The sequence below is a fragment of the Phyllostomus discolor genome, chromosome 10, assembly GCF_004126475.2.
Source record: "Phyllostomus discolor isolate MPI-MPIP mPhyDis1 chromosome 10, mPhyDis1.pri.v3, whole genome shotgun sequence".
NCBI classification, from domain to species: Eukaryota; Metazoa; Chordata; class Mammalia; order Chiroptera; family Phyllostomidae; genus Phyllostomus; species Phyllostomus discolor.
In genome coordinates, this window is record NC_040912.2 from 94,110,063 (window position 1) to 94,119,772 (window position 9,710).

The following is a 9,710-nucleotide window of genomic DNA, read 5'->3' on the forward strand; positions in this document are numbered from 1 at the left end:
AAAGGGCAGGCCTGAGGGAGCCAGGGCCCCGGACAGAGGAGGGGGGCCAGGTGGGGCCCAGGGCGGCGGGTCTGAGAACCCGCCCCCCCCCCCGACCTCCAGCACCCGCTGACTGCAGGGCCCGTGGCCCCAGAAGGCTGGGTGCTGGGGTGCGGCCGGTGGCAGGGACGTCCCCGCAGAGGCCGCTGCTGGACAAATGCCCCCCCCCCATGTCTGCTCCATTCAGTGTAATAAGTACCTGGCACATCGGGGGCCGCAGCAGAAACCTCGCCTTGCCCCCTCCCCCCGGAAAGCCTTTCTTCCTTTTAGAACTTGCTAGAACCCCTGTGTTGCACCCTCCCCCCCGGGATACCGTGGTTCCGTCAGGGTGGCAAGGGCATCTGCAGGGGGGCGGCTTCAGCCTGGGCGCCCTGCTCTCTGCGGGGACAGGACAGGGGTGGGAGGGAGCGTGCTGCTCAGACCAGACCCTCAACGAGCCCCCGGGGCGGGGGGGGGGGCTCACCCTGAACCGTGGAGGGCGCCTCCTAAAGGGGACCCTGCACCGTGCGAGGGCGACAAGGGGTCTGACCGCAGCGCTGAGGCGGAAGGGAGCCTTCTGCTGGGGGGCGGGGCATGGGCGGGGCTTTAATTCCACCGCGCACACCTGAGCGCAGGCTTCCAGCACAGCCGCGAGGCAAGGGCGCCGCTGCGCTCCCACGGAGTCGAACCGGCGGGCAGAGCAGGCGCGGCCTCATCACGGAGCACGTCTCTACTTCGGGTCTTGGCTTCGCGGCTCTCTGGAGCCCTGGGGCCCTGGTCTCAGTGGTTTGAGACACCGGTCCCTGCCACACTCCTAACGGCTTCAAAGCGACGATGCAGCAGCAGGACTCCACCACCGCCGCGCTGCGTGCGGCTCTGAGCGCCCCCTGCGCAAAGCCTTCCTCCTGCAGCGGGACGCGGGGATTCCGTCTCTGGAAGATGCTGCCACGAAAATGACTTTCACACGGCCCTGGCGGGGTGGTTCCGCTGGTTGCAGCAGCAGCCCCAGACGCCAAGGTTGAGGGTTCAATTCCCAGTCCAGGCACATACAAGAGTCAGCCAATGAGTGCATGGAGGAGAGGAACAACAAAGTGATGTTTCTCTCTAAAATCAATCAATCAGCCCTGGCTTAGCTCAGTGGATTGAGTGTCAGCCTGTGAGCAAAACATCACCAGTTCAATTCCCAGTCAGGACACATACCTGGGTTGTGGGCCAGGTCCCCAGTAGGGGGCACACGAGAGGCAACCACACATTGATGCTTCTCTCCCTCTCTCCCTTCCCCTCTCTCTAAAAAAAAAAACTAAAATCTTTAAACAATAAAAATAAAACATTTAAAACAACATTAAAAGAAAAGAAGAAAACGAGAGTGATTTTCTCCAGGGCAAAGGTAGTCTTGCCCAGAGATGCTGGGAAGACGCCCAGCCGTGCACCTGAGCACTCACCTGGGCAATGACCAGGAGCTGGCTGCATGCTCACACTGAGCCCCAACAGCCCCACGGGTCGCCCCGCTGTGTTCTGGCTCGGCTGGCCTGGGGGGGACGCTGGCTGCGCCCCTCATCCTGATCCAACCGTTTGGTCCATGTGACACCCCCGTCAGCGGCTGGCAGGAGACACCGGGTAGGAACTGTGGCCCCATCCCTGGAGCTGGGTGCAGCTCTGTCAAGGGGAGGGACGTGGCCCTGGTGACCGGGACTGGTGTGTGTGTGGGGGGGGCAACAGGACGAGATGAACAGGGGTGGTCCCCACGGGGGAGCCCTCAGCAACCCCAGAATTCCCTCACCACGGGCCACTTGGTGTGTATCTTAGGTAAAAGGCAATCCCCGATTTTATCAGATTTTAATCGAGACGATCCCGTTAAACACGAAGACGGCCCCTGGAGGGCGGTGTTCTTGAAGAGCGGCGGGCAGAGGGAAAGGGCTCGGGGAAGCGTAAACCTCCCAAGTCCACCCTCTGCAACAATCGCAGGGCGCCCACCGCCCTCCAATGTCACAGGCTTGCTGTCCCTGCTCTGGGGGACCTCCTGCAGGACGCTGGGTAGCAATGCCATGCCCTTGGGTGCCCGGGGGATGCCTTCATGGTCTCTGAGCCGGGGGCCTGGAGCGGGGGCCGGGAGCACTCCAGTGAAGCTGCGACCCTTGTCCCCAAGCAGAGCTTTACAAACACTGCAAATGCCACCAACACACGGCACCTTCTCCATCCAAACCTGGCATTCCCTGGGACTCAGCTCTGCAGACATCCAGGCCATTCCCCCCCCCTCCATGGGGGACACCACTCTGCCCAGCACAGGGGTGTGGGGGGCTGCCACACTCGGGGTGCAGATGCTGGTGGGGGACCCCGTGTCACTCGAGTGCAGGTCCTGGCCGGAGTGGTAACGGACGCTCGAGAACTGGGTGTAGTGTGGGTATTTCCACGTGACGACACTCGATGGCTTACGACTTATATGGCCTCGCTGGTGGGGCAGCTGCTTCTCGGCGACGGAGAAGGGGTCTGCTGGGGTCTGCAAACCCACACGCCAGAGCCAGGCCCCCCATGGGCTCCGGGAACCCCAGGGGGCACTCCGCTACCTGGACCCACCCCCCTGCACTCCTCCCTGCCCCCTCCCCCGCCCACAGGACCGCCCCTGTGGCTTCAGTCCACCGGAACGATCAAGCTGGCCAGACCTACGCGGCTTACCCTGCCCGGCTTCCCTGCGAAAGCCCTCAGCCGTCCCCTCACTGGGCCCACCCCCCCCAGGCTCCCTCTCCGGACCACCCTGTGTCCCCCCAGTGAGGTGTGAGGTGGCCACCTTCCGCCTACCCTGTCGACACAAGGAACGCCGTCCCCCTTCCTTCCCTGCTCGGCTCCCACCGCCCCCTCTGGGCTGCGCCACCCCGCACCTGACTCGGACACACCGGAGCAGGGGCAGGCCAGGCGGGTGTCCTGGGTGGGGGCTGGGTGCTGGGGGCAGGAAAAGGCAGAGGGAGGGTCCGGCGCCCTCACACCCTCGTCCCGCAGGCCTGGTGCTTACCTCCATCAGCAGGTGGGACGGACAGGCATCGCGGAGACCACGGTGACCTCGCGCCAGGAAGAGGACTCAGGGGCCCCTGACCTGGCTTCCTTGCACCTCAGCCACGTCCTCTGGCTCCCACAGGTGCTGTTTCCCCGGGTGGTTCTGACCAAGTCCCACCCACCGAGGGTCTGGAGCAGCGGAGTGAGTCCACCTCGGGCCTGGAGGCGGGAAGTCCAAGGTCAAGGCACAGGTAGGCCTGCTGCCTCTGAAACCCGGAGGAGGCTTCTTCCCGCCTCTGCCGGCTCCTGGGGGTGGCTGGCGGTCCTCGGGGGTCCTCGGCTTGCGGACGCACCGCCCCAGTCTCTGCCTCGAGGCACAGACACCACTGGAGCGGGGTGGCGCACCTGCTCTCGTCTGGGCCACTCGCCGATGCCGTGTCCCTGGTCTCCGGACGCAGGCGCCGGGCGGTCCGCGCGCAGCCGTGCTGGGCGGATGAAGACGGGCCCGGGTCTCGTAGGAGCTGACCGGGGAGGGAGAGGCTGGGCCTTCACCCGCTGCTGCCCTCCCGAACGCCAGGTGTTGGGACTGTCCCAGGACACAGCGGTGAGGCTGCCCGGTGTCCACACCAGGGACAGAATCGTCCGGAACAGCCTGGCCCACGCGGAGCTTCTCGGAAGGGGAGAGGCGCCCGGGCTTCGGAGAGAGGACGAGCAGCGAACGCCCGTTTCCGCCCCCAGCACTTCCTGCTGGTTTCCTCCAAGCTCCTGGGAGCGGCCGCGCCGCCGATCAGCCGGGGGGCTGTCAGTCCCCGCAGGCACCACGTGGGCACACATGTGAAGCCAGACCCCGAGGATCCTGCAGACCCCAGCCGTCCCGGAGCCCTTCCGGGAGCTCCGGACCCCAAGGCGAGGACGCACTGGGCGCCCAGGTCGGACTGCAGGCACCCACCCCCACCCAGCCCGGCACAGGCGTCCCCGCGTGCCCGGCGCAGGCGGTAAACCGCGCGGGGCTTGTCCGCAGCTGCGCCGCTTCTCCACCACGAGCCTCGTGCCCAGTGGCCGGGTGGCACACGCCTCCTGGGAGGCCCTGGGCACAGGCCCACCGCCCAGGCGCCACGGAGACCCCTCCAGGCAGCCCTGGGCCCCCCACCCCTCGACACAGTCTGCATTCACCGCGCAGGTTCGGATTTGAGCAGCCCTGGCGGGGGAGGGGCAGCAAGTCCCTGCAGCAAGGCCGTCTTCCTCCAGACCTGGGTCCTGGGGTCACTCCTGGAGGAAGGGGACAGGGAAGAGGGCTCCCCCCCCCCGCCTCCAGACCTCAGCCAGACTGTCACAGGACCCCCAGCACCCCGGACCACAAGCTCCCCACACCTGGCACCCTCGAAGGGTGCAAATCCACCTGCCACCTGCAGGGTGACGGGTGCCCAGCCCTCACAGGTCAGAGGCCCCAGGCAGCCCTGCAGGCGCCCTCCCTGCCCAGTGAGAGGGCGGCGGGCTGCCCTTCACCTGGCATTGCCCGAGGCCAGGTGCAGTCCAGTCCTGGCGGTGGCAGGGGGGGGGGGTGTTCAGGACAGGTTGTCGGAGGCTGGGCCGGCTGACCCAGGGGCAGGAGGGCGGTAGTGACAGGAGTGAGCACACAGGGTCCAAAGGCAGACAGAGGGGGAACCCCCCACCCACCCGCCCCTGAGGTTGGGGGTGAAGGAGACCCCGGTTGAGACAGGTAATTTCCCTGTGCCTATCACCTGGCGGGCTCTGAAGCTCTGAGACCTGAACCCTAAAGAATGGCAGTTTCACCCTGGCAGGTAGCTCAGTGGGTTACAGTGTCAGCCCGCTGCACCGAGGTTGTGGGTTCGATCCCCGGTCCGGGCACATGCAAGACTCAATCAATGAATGCATCAATAAGTGCAACGACAAACATATTTCTGTCGTGCTCTCTCTCAAATCAATAAATAAAGAAAGTATTTTTAATCGGTTTTGTGTTATAGGCAACTAGGTGCCGCTGTCCAGCCGGGCAGGCGAGGTGGGTCCCCCCCAACCAGGGCTGGGCCCGGTGCTGCATGCGGACAAATAGAACTCCATGGAGGAGAGGTCCCCCTCAGCAGAGACGCAGGGACAGCGCCCCGACCTCAGCGGCCCACGGGGAGGTGGCACGTCACACGGTGTCTGTGCGTGTCCGGGGAGGCAGGCGGGAAAGGACCCCACGGCCCGCGCTGAGTGACAGCGAGCCGCGCCCGGCTTCTCCGCCACCGGGGCCCTCCGTCTCTCCTCCCCCACCTGCGCCCGGGCCCTGGCGCCCCTACGGACATGCTGGCGGGCGGGCGGCGCGGAGCCCTGGGTCCTGCCAGGGCCTGCGGAGGGTCCCGGGGGGAGCCTCTGTCACGAGTGGGAGCAGAATCCAAGCAGTGAATCGTGCTCGCCCACGTGTGGTCACAGGCGCCACCTGGAGGCTGTCATGGCGCCCCCTGGAGGCAGGAGCAGGAAACTCGGAGAGGTCGTGGGCGTGCGCAAGGCTGGACTGGAAACCAGGCGTGCGGGGCGCCGGGCCTTGCTCCACGCCACCCCCCCCCCGGGGGCGGCGTCTCTGAAGGCCATCGTTCGGGTTACAAAGTCTCAGAGTGAGGAGCAGCAGCAACCCCTTTGTTTCTCCGGGAGTGAGTGCTCCAGACGCCGAGTAAGAAAGCGTCTGGACTCTGAGGGCCATTGCACCCACCCGGGGGGTCGCCCACGCCCTCCGCAACACGCCTCCCGACCCCTCTCTGCGGTGTGGCAAACACGCCTGACCTTCTCCCGGCGGGTCGGGGGACACCCGCCTAGGGGGCGGGGCCGGCCTGCTCCAGCGGTGTCTGTGCCGCCCCGCGGGAAGGCGGCGGGCTCTTGGGAGCAGGGGGCGGGCGTCACCGCTGGGGACAGGTGTGCAGGCCCGAGAACCCCAGAGAGGCCCGCGGGGCCGCCCGGGGAGCGGGCAGCGGGCGCAAACAGACGGACCGAGGCAGGTCGACAGCGGGATTAAGGCCCCTTAGATCAAAGCCCAGGCCGAGGGCGGAGGGGAGGAGCGTGGGGCCGGCATCTGGGGTCTCTCCCCGCAGGGCTGACGGCCAGCGGCAGGTGGGGCCAGCTGCGCCCTTTCATCTGGGCGGACTCGAGGTGTCCTTCATCAAGTCCGCCCTCAGGGGTGGGGCCCAGAGGCTCTGAGGATTAACGCCGGGTCACAGCGGTCCCATGGGGCAGGGTGGCTGGACCTTTCTTTGACCCCTTCTCTGTCCGCATTTCTCCACGTTGGAGGGCAGGGCCCCTCCTCGGCCGGCCACATGTATCTTTGGGACAAGTAGCCCTGGGCACGGCCAGACACGCTGGTGACCCATCAAGGCTCCATCACATAGCAGGCGGTGTGACTTTGGGCAGGTCACCAGACCTCGAGGCTTTCCATCTGTAAAGTGGGAAGCATGTGCCTCAGCTGGTGCGGCTCAGTGGATTGAGCGCTGGCCTGTGAACCAAAGGGTCGCCAGTTCGATTCCCAGTCAGGGCACAGGCCTGGGCTGTGGGTCAGGTTCCCAGTGGGGGGTGCACAAGAGGCAACCACACATGGATGTTTCTCTCCCTCTCTTTCTCTCTCCCTTCTCCTCTTTCTGGAAATAAATAAATAAAATCCTTTAAAATATTAAGGGGGAAGCGTGGACTGGACCCTGTCTCTGGGCTCAGTGTGCCTGTGCACTCACACAGTGGAGCACAGGACTCGAGATGTGAGATTCGAGATTCGAGTGTGAGCTCCTGTGACCTTCTGCTGACCAGGCTCTGCCCCCCCCCCCCCACCCCAGGCCCTTGGTTGGCTGTCCTCTCACAGTTCACCGTCCAGTCTCCCTGGGTCTCCTGTCCCGATCTCTGTGGAGGACACAGTGCACAGGCAGCTGCCGACCCACAGCAAGGGTGGAGAGGAGCCACCTTCACTGCCACAGCCCCTTTCTCCACCGCAGCCGCCCTCCAGCGGTACCTGGGGAGGTGGGGGGGGCGCCTTGTTTCCCAGGCCAGAGGTGGTGGGTCAGTGGGCGTGGTTCCGAGGGGCCGGGCCCAGGCAGAGGGGACGGGGGAGCATGCAGGTAAATCCCCCCGGGACCCACAGAGGCAGACCCCTGATGTCCTGGGGAAGGGTCAGTCTTCCTCAGAGTGTGCCAGAGGGGGACCCTCTTATGTGCGTACATCCAGGTACACGCCCCCCTGCGGCCCAGGCTACCACCGCCTCCCCTGTCACTCACCGGCCCAGGAGGGAGACGCTGACCCCCAGAGGCTCGGCCCCACCCAGCACCTAGCCCCGGCTGGTCCCCAGGTGGACACGGGTCAGGGGGCAACGAGACGAGGGAAGCTTTATTTCTGCTACGGTGTGGAAGGGTCTAGATGGGCCTGTTGGAGCTCCGTCTAGGGAAGCTGTGACGAGGCACCTGGGCTCAAGGGCCCCTTCTCTGAGTCAAAAACAGACTTTGGAGCAAGCCTGGGGTGGGGGTGTCACCGCAGTGCCAACCCCTGTGCTGACACCTGTCACACCCCCAGAGAGCCCCAGCAGCTGCTTAACAAGACCCGGTGAGGGCGGGTCCCCAGCCACCCCAGACTCCAGCGATGTGTCTCTGGTGGGGCTCCCCTCCCGCACCCTCCCCCAGCCCTGTCGTCTCAGCCCCAACTCAGGCCCTGAGCCAGGAGCTCCCACCCACATGCTCTGATCACGCCACCCACCGAAGCACAGAACACCCTGTTGCCCGGAGGGGCGGGACCACGGCAGCTGCCACGGGAGGAGCCCCACGCGCACCGCAGCCCTGGGAGCCAGGGAGCACGCCGCCCCCCGTCCGATCCCGCTCAGGGCCACCTCACACGTGTCCCCGTTGTCACACTAACCAGAGCATTCTCTCGTCCCCTTCCATCTGGGCTTCCCCGCACAATGGCGTCTCCCGGCCACCTTCCTTCTCACTTTTTATCTTCATCCTCACCCGAGGACCTGTGGACTGGTTTGAGGGAGAGAAAGGGAGAGGGGAAGGGAGAGAGAGAGAGAAACACGGATATGAGAGAGAAACACGGACCAGCTGCCTCCCGCACACGCCTCCACCCGAGACCGAGCCCAGAACCTTTGTGTGTCGGGGACGACGCTTCAACCAGCTGAGCCACCTGGCCCTCCACCAGGCTGGAGGCCGTCAGCCTGTCCAGGAACCTGGGTGCAAAGCAGGCCCCATGGGGGCATAGGGGGGTCTGCAGGGCGGGCCGCAGAGGTCGCAGCTCTAAGGCCAGATCTTGGTGGTCTGTTTCTGGCCACTGGCTGCGCAGCCCTGAGAAGGTCATCGACCTCGTTGTGCCTCCGTTTCCCTGTGGCCACTACCGTGGAGACGAGAGAGGGACCGGGTCTCGTGGAGTGGCAGGAAGGGGTCAGTGAAATCCTGCAGGCAGAGCGGGCAGGGGAGCCCCCCTGGGGGCTGCACGTGCTGATGCTGATGACTCTGGTGGCTGGTACCTACACAGGCCTGGCTCCTTCCGGCACTGTCCGCCCTGCGCCTGGCGGCCGGCGGGGAAGCAGACTCCCCCTGAGGCCGTACCGACTTTTCCCAGCCCCCGCAGCCCCAGCTGCAGGCCCTATTTTGCACGGGCGAAGTATTTTTGCTAGGATCCTGCGAGGACCGCGGCAGGCCCAGGGGGACGGGCCGAGGCTCGGAGGGGCTGGCCCTGTCCCACCCAAGAGGGTTCAGCCCCGCAGCCCGGAACCCCGCAGAGGGGCGCGGGGACCCCTTCCGGGCGGCGGCGACCCTGGCCGGCGAGCTTTCCGGCCTTTGTGGGCGGAACAAAGGCGCCTCCCCGCTGCTCCCCGTGCCCGGGACCTGGATCAGAGCGAGCCGGGCGGAGGGCAGAAGACGAAACAATCGGAGCCGCGGCTGCCGGCGGAGAGCGAAGGGACAAACCCCCTTTGTGCCTTCTGGCTCCGGGTCCCGGGCCGAGGACGCGAGCCAGGACGACGGAAGACAGAGGGGTGGCCCGCTCCGCCTGCCGCTTCTCCGGGGCGAGCGCGCGGCACTGCGCGGGGCCTTGCAGGGCTCGACCTCTCCTCTGGGGCCTGGAGGTCGGCTGCGGGGGCGGGGGGGACGTCTGCGGCCCTGCGCCGCCCGGCCGCCCTTTCCCGGGAGTCACCAAAGGCCCCGAGCCCTCGCCGCTGCGATGCCAACTGCCCCGCGTCTGGGCAAGTCGGGGCCTCTGCGTCCCGGCCTCCCCTCCCCGGGCGGGAGGCCCCCTCTCTGTGAGCACACGCCACCCAGAAGCAGGTTCCGGAGGGCAAGGAAGGTCAGACCGGGTGGGACACGGGCGCCTCCCCCACGCGAGGTCTCTTGGCACGCCCACGCGGTCCCCTCGCCTCCGGTTCCTTTCCCGGCCTTCCTGACTCCAGCGTTACCCTTGGAGGCCTAAACTCGGGCAGAATCGGACTACTGGTTCCGAACTGATTCGAGAACATTCTAGGGAGAAGACACGTCCGTCCCTGAACTTGGCCTGGAGTTGAGGGCAGGAGGGGCGTGAGGGTGGGAGAGTGGGGGAGAAAGTGCGCGCCAGGAACGAACTAGGTGCTCGCCTTGGAGGTGACCGGGCGAACCTGGCGGCCTTTCTCCCGATCCAGTGCGCGGGCACCGGAGCGGGGCCACACCGCGCACGAAGGCAGCTGGGGTTCCAACGCCCACCCCCTAGGC